We start from the raw sequence: 10,362 nt of genomic DNA on the forward strand, positions 1-10,362 counted from the left end.
TATTCCTGTACGTCGCTTTATTATGCCCTTTAATCACATCCATTAGTTTGAGAATTTTTAATGAGAATTGTTCATGGCATCGGTGAAGCACAGACGTATCGGCTGGGGGTTTGAACCTACCGCTTTAAAACGAGCCAGTGCCTCCAATAGGGATTTTATCGGTCTTTAGAAACAAGTCTATATTTAATCATTTACATATATACCATTAGTTAACTTCGTGATTACTCTATCAGAAATGGAAAGAATGTAGGTTGCAATATTTTTATCTATCTTCATCTATCTTTTTTAATCTTAATCTAATGACTTTGGTAGTTTCTTTTGAACCTTGTACATAAGTTGCGAATCATTCATCTATACCAATACAGAATTTGCCTTGAACTTTATGGGGAAATGCTAGGCATTTTTTAGAATTTCAACTCGAAATTACACGCATTCAAGAAATTTGTAAAATTTTTCTACTGACTGTGGTACCTATGAGAATAATTTTACTGATGGTCCGTTGATTAAAGCAACAAAGTCCTATTGAGACTGAGCTCCAAGGCCAATCTCGAAAATCCGTGAATAGTTTATGAGTTTCCTGAAAAGCAATCCCTGGATTATCTGTGGTCTCTATCGTTCACATCTTTTGTTCATGTAACTTTGCGTGTGCTAAATGCTCTGCTCAGTGCCTGGTTCGAACCAACATCGTAACTGAGGTCTTCATGCTGGAGTAGAAGATTCCCCTAGATTTCATTGAAGCATACCATTTTTTTAAGTATTAGGTGTATAAATTAATTCTCGGCCCCTAGATTCTACTGATTAGAACACCTATTTAAATTTTAAAAAATTCTGGTAATGAAGGTTGTTTTGAAGCGCCATCTGTGAGCTATCAAACCATCTAAGTCCGATTGTGGTCCGATTCACATAACCTCAAAAAAATAATAAATCAAAATATCTTTCGACAAGTGACAATTCGGCCACCCCCTTTTCACCTTAGAAATTTGGAAAAACTGTTGGAGAAACACAATAAATGATTTGTTCGGCCTTGAGAGAGAATGCTATGTCTTATAACATACGTACAAAGTGATTAAAAAAATTTCAGGAGGGGAATTTTGATCTCCCGGATGAAGAACATCCTGGGCAACAAAAAACGGCGACGACAAAGAGTTAGACAACCTGCTAAATTAAAATCCGTGTCGAAACCAAACAGGAGTTTGCTGATACTCTCGGAGTGACTCAACTAGTACATTCGATACGTTTAAAAAGAGTTTGGAGGATACAGAAGAAAGGTCGTTGGGTGCCCCATCACCTTACCTCAAAAACTAAAAGTCGACGCTGTTAAATTGCAATGTGTCTACTAGACGGGCCTACGGGAGAACTAAAACAGATTTCAAAATTCTAATTTCAAAATATAATGAGAAAAAAATGGACGAATCCATGTGAATTAAAAAAAATTTTAAGATGAATCTTTAAGTCGGCGCAAAGTCATTCAATTTCTTATTGGATGTAACACGTCTTGGGAAGATCAAATGTGATAATAGTTTTTTTAAGACTGAATCGCTCAACTTGGCGGTACTAGCTGCGAAAACTTACTAGCAGTAAGGAAAAGAATAGAACAATTTTTTTGTCTTCAAAATAACGATTGGTTTTTGAAATAAAAATACGGATTTTCCCTCCATTGCCGGATTTTCAGACATGTATACAAAGCTTGCTAAGCTCCCCTCATTAATGTCGTTTGGATCGAATTATTGATAAACTATCTGACTATCATTTTAAAGAAAAAAAAAAAGTTCTTCAATGTCAATGTCAAGAAAAAGGCGAAAGAATGTTGACAAATTTTTGCGTAGAGACAGATGTCCAGCTTGTTCGGTGTTTTTACGATGGTAATATACAGTGAAATTGAACCTAGAAAAAAAATTTGGCCTGCCGTGCGGAACTTTTTTGTAAAGGGACCGACCTTCGACTACCGACACCATATGTTGTTGTCTTAAAAATGAAAAATCCATAATTGCTTATATTTTTCTTTCAAAAATCCCCTCGTTCAATCGACCAGGTTATACAAATATCAATAGAGTTTGAATGATAACAATAGCTCTATTCTAACTATTTTTACAATTTTCATTGTACAGCATTGATTTTAAATCATTTTTTCGCAAATATCTTGAAAAATATCCAACCGATTTCAACGATTTCTTTTTCAAAATATTTTCTTCGACGTCTTCTATTTCAATTAATGAAAATATGCATATTCGTTTGTACAAAGTTGCCGAGGTATTTCTAAACCGACATATTCCTAAAAAACCGATATATTAATTTTAAATTTAGGGTGGAACATCCTATTCCTCTTCCTCATATCACTATAATATTTCGTATTGCAGATGGGCTGAATTAGAAGTCATTTTTCTTGGATGAAGCTTGCTTGTTACGTGCTATAAAATCCATGAAAGTTGAAGTCGACAGCTCAAATTTCAGTATTGTTGAGTTAGATTTTTCTACAAATTATTAATTAACCATTCAAAAGTTCGTTTACTAAAGTAATTCATCCGAAAGATGTTTTTGTGGAGAATTTACAAATCGTTATATAATTATTTATTCTTAAATGAAGATGATGTGAAATGGGAAAGAATATACGAGAAAGAAAATTTTTTATTCTGATGATACCATTTGAAAGCTCGCCATCATGTATTGATGGCGACAGAAGCATTAAGACATCACTCTGTGATATGCTCACTATCGTATGTTCGCTGCCTGCTGCTTGTTTAAATGGGCACTATGGGCAGGAAAATTTTCGTATTTTCAACAGTATTTTTTTACTTCTCCTCAATTGGTTTACACTGTTGAAAATTTTCGTCTGAATTTTCCGTGCCAAATCCTGGAAATTTGTATCGTTCTCAATTTTCACTGAAATTTCGGAAAACATTGCCATTGAACAATCAAATATTCCTCTGATTTTCTGTTCGAATGATCTGAAAATCAATAAAATAATTCATTTTTGAGTTGAATTATTTAAGGAAAACTCAGTAAAATCAGGAAAATTCCGGGAAAAATTGATAATTCATGTAATTCTGTTTCTGAATATTCATGTTCCATTGAAAATTCAATGGAGTTTCGCTATTTTTTCGGAGGATCGGTCGCCGACAATTCTCGTAATATTTTATTGTTCAAGATTTTCAAATTCATTTATAATTATAGTAGATTATTCATTGTAATTCCATCCGAGAATCGTACGTTTTCGAATATTGTTAGAATTTTATACTCGGGAAAAACCCAGCAGATGTTTTCCTTTGTTACTCTGAACCTTCCAATCTGACTAATTTTCATTTCCTTCTGAAGGCATTCGTTTATTTTTCTTTTCTTCATCGTGAAATCCCGAGGACTATTTCAATATTAATGTCACTGGAAACGTGAAATCCCGAGGATTAAGCAAAATCATTTCTTCATTTTACTTTCGAAATACACAGCTCAATAATAGTTTGTTACACTCAGTTCGATTTTCATCGTTTATTGCGGTCGTTTATGACGGTCACTGATTGTTCCACGAGCGTCGTCCGGACCCCTACGGCCCAAGCAAGACCCCAATATCATCCCTCTTTTCTTCGTCACCAGTGATTACCTCCCACTCCATTCCTCAATTTGTCCACGATGCCGAGCCAATCAAATCCTCGAATTATCTCCCACTCGTTCATCCACCAATGTGCATCCGCCCCAATTCGTTCGGCAATACATACACCAAATTGTATATAAGTTCATGTTTGTAAAAATAAAGTTAGTGACTCGAGGCATTGATACATTAGATTGATTAGATTGATTACTTGACACTCGAGATTTATTAGCTCATGATACACTGAAATTAGAGATTGTTTACGATTTGATCGGCGAGTGCAGATTCGATTGATCTGTGAGTGCATCACCAACAAAATTGGACCCTGATCGTCCCAACGATCACAGAACGCGGACGGCGCCATCTGACCAAAGAATCTGTCACCCACTCCAAAATGGAGGGGGACCCCCTGGTGAGACATAAGCCAGGAGGGGGCTCTCGCGACGACGCCTGGAAGACGGTCGAGCCCAAAGCCAGGAAGAGAAAAGCTGATGAATCCCCAAAGCAAAAGAGACCCAAGGAAACATCGAGTCATATCAACCTGAGCAGCGAACCCGATACGTCGGAATCGGATGACTCCGACGTGGATAATCAACCGATCATAAGAAAGGTCAGAATACCACAATCTCAATAACCCACAAAATCTTAAACATGAAGGAGTTCGTCACCCATATCCGGACTGAATGCCAGGACGAGGTGTTCTTCAAGTATACGGAAGACGCAATATGCGTCTTCGCATCCTCGAAAGACGACTTCCAATAAATCCAAATCATCCTCGCAGTGCTCGATTATGGGTTCTTCACCTACAGCATGAGAGGAGTGAAGAGCAAGCACGTAGTCCTCAAGGGCCTGCCCGTCTTGGACCCTAGAGACATCAAGAAAGAACTCGAAGAAGACCATAAAATCATTGTTCAACGATGTATAACAATGAAGAAGAAACTAATCACGAAACAGAAGCAACAGTCGATTTCGGTAGGACGAAAGCTGAAAGCACCATCCACGATGCCTCTGTACCTGGTCACTCTCCCCAATTCAAAATAACTAAACGAACTGAGGAAAATCAGATACCTGAATTACATCAAAATCACATGGGATAAGTACCGAAACTCACGCAAAGTCACCCAGTGTTTCAGGTGTCAAGGCTTCGCCCACGGCATCTCTCATTGTCAGAAACAACCCAAGTGTGTCAAGTCCTCAGGGGCGCACCTCACAATCGACTGCGTAAAACAAGCTGAATCGAAACCAACGTGTGTAAACTGCCAAGGAGAACACCCTGCCAATTTCAGAGAGTACTCAGCATATTTGGAACACCTCGCGAAGATGGAGAGTGTGAAGATAAAGTCAAGGAAAATCCCAAAGCACATGACAAACGCCGATGCCGTCACCAACAAAATCAACTTCCCTATCCTGCAACAACCAAAAGGAGTAGCACCAGAGCGACCAGTAATCATCCAAAATACCAGTCCAACACGGAACTTCGCTGTCACGAAAGAGGCTGTACGCAATGACACACCGATGGCCTCCAATAGTAACACCAATTCACCTGTGGTATCCGACCTCAGCAAACCATCCATACTCGCCAATAACACCAGCACTCCAATGGCCGCTACCTCGCAGCATCCAGGCGCACGACCCAGCGCAAACCTATGCTACCAGCAGCAGAGATCCTCTGCACCTCCGGCAGCAGGTAACACAAACACCAATCCCCTACCAACTGTATCAAACTCCATTCCTGAGGCACTGAGCCTGATAGTCGATAAATTAGGAAACATGTGTACTGAACTCATATTCCTAGTCACCAAGCTAAACTCGTTTTTGTCTCAGAACCAATCTTGCGACCAACACAACATCCCCCCTTCTAGACTCAGCTATGGATAGGAAATTGATTAAAGACATCAATATTCTCTATTGGAATGCCAACGGTCTCACAAACAAAATTCACGAAGTGCCACGTATCTTAAGCAAGCATGACATCCATATTTTTCTAGCAAATGAAACTAAATTTTCTAAAAAGAAATTCTTCAACCCGAATATTCAGGGATATAGGCTGTACAGACGGGACCGCGAGGGCCTCGGGGGAGCATCGCTATCTATGTAAAAGACAACATACCTCAGGGTGAATTGCCGATAGAATCAATCCATTTTGAATCACATGGAGTCAAAATTAATAATTGGGTAGTCATAGTTTCTGCCTACCTAGGACCTAAGGTCAAGTTAGGCACTAAACAACTGGATAAATTCTTAAACCTTGGAAAATCCGTACTAATTGCTGGAGACTTTAACTGTCATCACGTCAACTGGCACTGTAAAAAGAACAACACTAACGGTAAAATCCTCGATAAATACATACAAAAAAGACCTGTTTCACTGGCATACCCAGATGAAAATATCCTCTTTCCATACAATGGAGGCATTCCCTCAGTAGTGGACCTGGCAATCATCAAAAACATTAAAAACTACAACAAACAAGAATGTATCAATGATCTCGATTCTGATCACAAGCCTATACTCCTGAGTATCAATAACACGGATATTCTAACACGCAATCAAACATTCCTAAATTATGAAAAAGCCAACTGGTCCAAATTTGGAACCATACTTAACGATAATCTAATCATGAAACCTAGAATTAAAACTATTGACGACATTGAAGACTGTGTAAATACGATCACCACCACCATACAAAAAGCTATAGCAGACAGCATACCTGTAACCACAATCAATCATAGACACAATGGCTTCCCACAGGAAATTGTTGACAAAATCAAACTGCGAAATCATTACAGGAGAAAATACCAAAAAACAAGAATCAAAGAATATGATAATATTCGAAAAAAACTGATTCGGAAGATTCAAACTGAAATAAAAATATTTAATGACGAAAAAAAAAATGAAAGCACTTGATCCCAGAGACAATTCCCTGTAGAAAGCAGTGAAAATGAGGAAAAATAAAGAAAATCGCCTACCGACTCTCCACGGTGAGAACGGATTGGCTTTCTCAGACACTGCCAAGGCAAACGCCCTAGCCAATGTTTTCGAAAAAGTACATAACTTAACAGTAGATCTAAGCGACAATCAAACCAAAAAACTAGTAACAAAAAGTTGCAGTGATATCAAAGCCAATCCGATCAACCGCGAAGAAATACCACTGATCAATCCACGAGAAATATCTGACACCATAAGCTCTCTGAAACCCAAAAAGGCTCCAGGCCCAAAACAAAACATGGGATACAAAACATAATTATAAAAAACTTTTCGAAAAAATTAATCATCCAAACAGTGGACATTTTCAATGCGTGCTTAACCCTGGGACACTTTCCATCCAAATGGAAAATCGCTAAAGTCCTTGCGTTTCATAAACCAGGAAAAGACGAAGTTTTTCCACAAAACTATCGACCAATCAGTTTGCTCCCCACAATGGGTAAATTGCTCGAGGTAATAATCAATAGAAGACTCACGAAGTTCATCAATAAACATAAACTGTTGATTGACGAACAATTCGGTTTCAGACACTCCCACAGCACGGTACAACAACTCGCCCGACTGACGGATTTCATCAGCACAAATTGCAATGTCAATAAAAGTACTAGCCTCCTTATACTCGACATTGAAAAGGCATTCAATAGCGTCTGGTATCGGGCTGTGACACACAAACTGAAATCGAATAACATTGCAGTCTATCTTATCAAATTTATCGAGAGTTACCTCAGCAATCGCACATTTCACGTGGCAGTCGGACATGATACCAGCTCAGATCGCAAAATAGTTGCAGGAGTTCCTCAGGGATCAATCCTAGGACCAATTCTGTTTTTGATCCACATCAATGATATTCCAAAGCATCCAAAAACTAGTATCGCCATGTTTGCGGACGATACTGGAATTTTTAGCGTATCTTGGAACAAAGACCTTGCACTTAAATATATCCAAGAACACGTAAATCTGCTGCAGGAATACTTCATTCGTTGGAAGATCAAAATCAACGTTGCTAAAACTGAGCTTATTATATTCTCTCATAAAATTAAAAATCAATCAAGGTCAAGATACACGGCCAATCTCTAGCATTTACTAATTATGTGAAATATTTGGAATTAACCCTCGATTCGAAACTCTCGTTTACCAATCATGTGAAACAAATACTTCGTAAGGCGAATGCAGCCATTAACGTACTATACCCACTGATATGTCGAAAAAGCGAACTTAGTATCTCAAATAAAAGAACGTTATACTCAATGTGCATTAGGCCGATTCTAATGTATGCATGCCTTATCTGGAGCAACACCTGTATTTCTAATTTTAAGAAATTACAAATTGTACAAAACAAATGCTTGCATATGATATTAAAATCCGAGCCACGTACTAAAATCTGTGATATGCACACCGATATAAATTTAAGCTACATCTATGATAAAATTAAAGAATCATCCATAAATTTCTATAAAACTAAACTTAAATTACCTATACTAGCGAATGTATGTAAACGATTACAAAATCCTTCTGCTAAATACAAACTCCCTCATCAAATCTTGATAGAGGAAAACAAATATAAGGAGCTGTGCTCGAGCAATAAAGAGTAGAATAACTTAATCTTAAGTAAAAAGAAACTAATCAGGTTTTTCACCAAATTTTTTCCTGAAATGAACACATATCTATGTAAATAAAACACATAATAATTTCAATTAAAACAAACTGCAACTGAAGATCGAATTTGAGTAGAGCCACGAAGGCAGGGATCAAATATATCCTACATGTACATAAACCCACTATACTTATAAGTGTAAATATTGTTATGATCAATAAAGAATTTTTGAAGCCAAAGCCAAATAAAGTTAGTCTCTAAGTTACCTTTAACGCAGAACCATCGAATTGTTAATTTAATCTCGGAGCTTATATCGGACACGAACTCCGCATAACGAACATGTTCAATACAAATTATTATTATTCACGTCTCATATTCAATTGATCCAAGTTTTTCATGAACCAGTGAAATTTTGTGTACAAGTGTTTTTTTTTCTGTTTCATTGAAATAAATTTAAATTACATTCTTAGTAAATTGTACCGTTCAGCGTTTTTTGTTAATTGTGTAATTTCCAACCGTTTGGTTTTGTCTTCACTCAAGGCCAAACACAGAATTTCATAAACATTATCCAGCCGGTAGGCGTCGTCAAAAATCGAGTTCATACTGGCAAGCTTCGTGCATTTGTCAACGATTCGGGAGATGTTTACTCTTAGTGCTTAGAATAGCATATAAATAAAATGTAATCGACAGGCGAGCAGTTTTCATTGTTAGTGAAAGAAAATGTTTCGGGAGACCCACTGGCAATGGCAGTACCTCAAGAACTATGAAGAAGTTATCGAGAAATATATCGTAAAAAAATTAGGTAATTCCACGGAAAATAATTTCTCTTTGTTTCATGCTTCTACGACTTCTGCCTATCGTGTTATAAACATTTATTTATCGGTGCGCTCAGCCCGGCATACACAACTATAAACGTCTTCGTCTTATCTACAGGGACTTGCACAGTACCCTCTCTGTTGCTCCATAGCCAGCGGAGTCCCTAAGATCGCTATCGGAGTCCCGAAGATGTCCCTATAGAACAAGTCCTAGTACGTTATACCTGGACGACGCTCTATACGACTGTCCACGGCCATTGTCACGTTTTATGACCGTTGACTGTCAGTAGGTCAGATATGTTGGAGAAAATTCAAACTTGTCGCGCTGACCTCTGGATTGGTTTTAAAAATTAAAAAAAAAAACACAAAGGTTAGTGAGTTTTTCTCCCATCTTTTTCCGAAATTAGAATTTTGAAATCAGTTTTAGTTCTTCCCTGCGTCCGTCCAGTGTCTACTCACTAGATTCGTAGAAAAAGACTTTTAACATAAAATTGCGACAGGGGATGCAAAGTGGAAATTTTACGACAATTCGAAGAGGCGAAAGTTGTGGGTTTATCCGGGGGAGCCGTCAACCGTATTACAATACCGAACATTCACGGGAGAAAATTATTCTTGTGTATTTGTTGGGATTTCAAAAGTGTAATCTATTATGAAATACACGAACAGAGGGAAAACGTTACTGCTAATCGCCATCAGGACCAACGGGTAGAAGTGAGTGATGCTATTGAAGAACAGGGACCTTTTATTGGTAGTGGTACGAGGCAAGTGATTTTGAAAGTTATCTCCAGGTTGGACTGGGAAATTCTCCTATATGCGGCGTATTCTTAAGACCTTGCACCTTTTGGCTATCACCTTTTTCGGGCGCTACAAAATCACTTGGTGGATATCCAGTTTCGATCTTTTGAAGAAGTTCGACAGAGCATTGATGACTTTGTCCAGTCAAAACCACTATCTGTCTTCCGAGTTAGAATCGGACAATTGCCCAATAGATGAAAGAAATGCATGCATAATAACGGCAATTAGTTTCAAGGTAAGATCTGTATTTGTGAACTTCTCGATCCAAAGGGAGGAAGCTATTGTAATTACCCCGAAAATCGAATGTAGAATTTTCATGATTTCTTGACGTTTCAAGACTCCTAGAATGATCCTGATACGTTTTTGAAATCAGGCCCAAGCTCCGATACGATTTCTCACTAGCCCAAACGGCGACATGCGTGATGATTACCAGAAGAGCTCCGACAAGACATGTGACTAGGGAATGACGACAATAGAATCAAAAAAAAAATTATCGGGGAGTTCACAATATTCAATCATTTATCTGATTCGATACAAAATGAAAATTACGTAAAAAAATAAATAAATAAATCAGATTAAGGGGATACGTCCTGGAA

This window comes from Diachasma alloeum, unplaced genomic scaffold, assembly GCF_001412515.2.
Source record: "Diachasma alloeum isolate Michigan unplaced genomic scaffold, Dall2.0 Dall_scaffold_00290, whole genome shotgun sequence".
NCBI lineage: Eukaryota > Metazoa > Arthropoda > Insecta > Hymenoptera > Braconidae > Diachasma > Diachasma alloeum.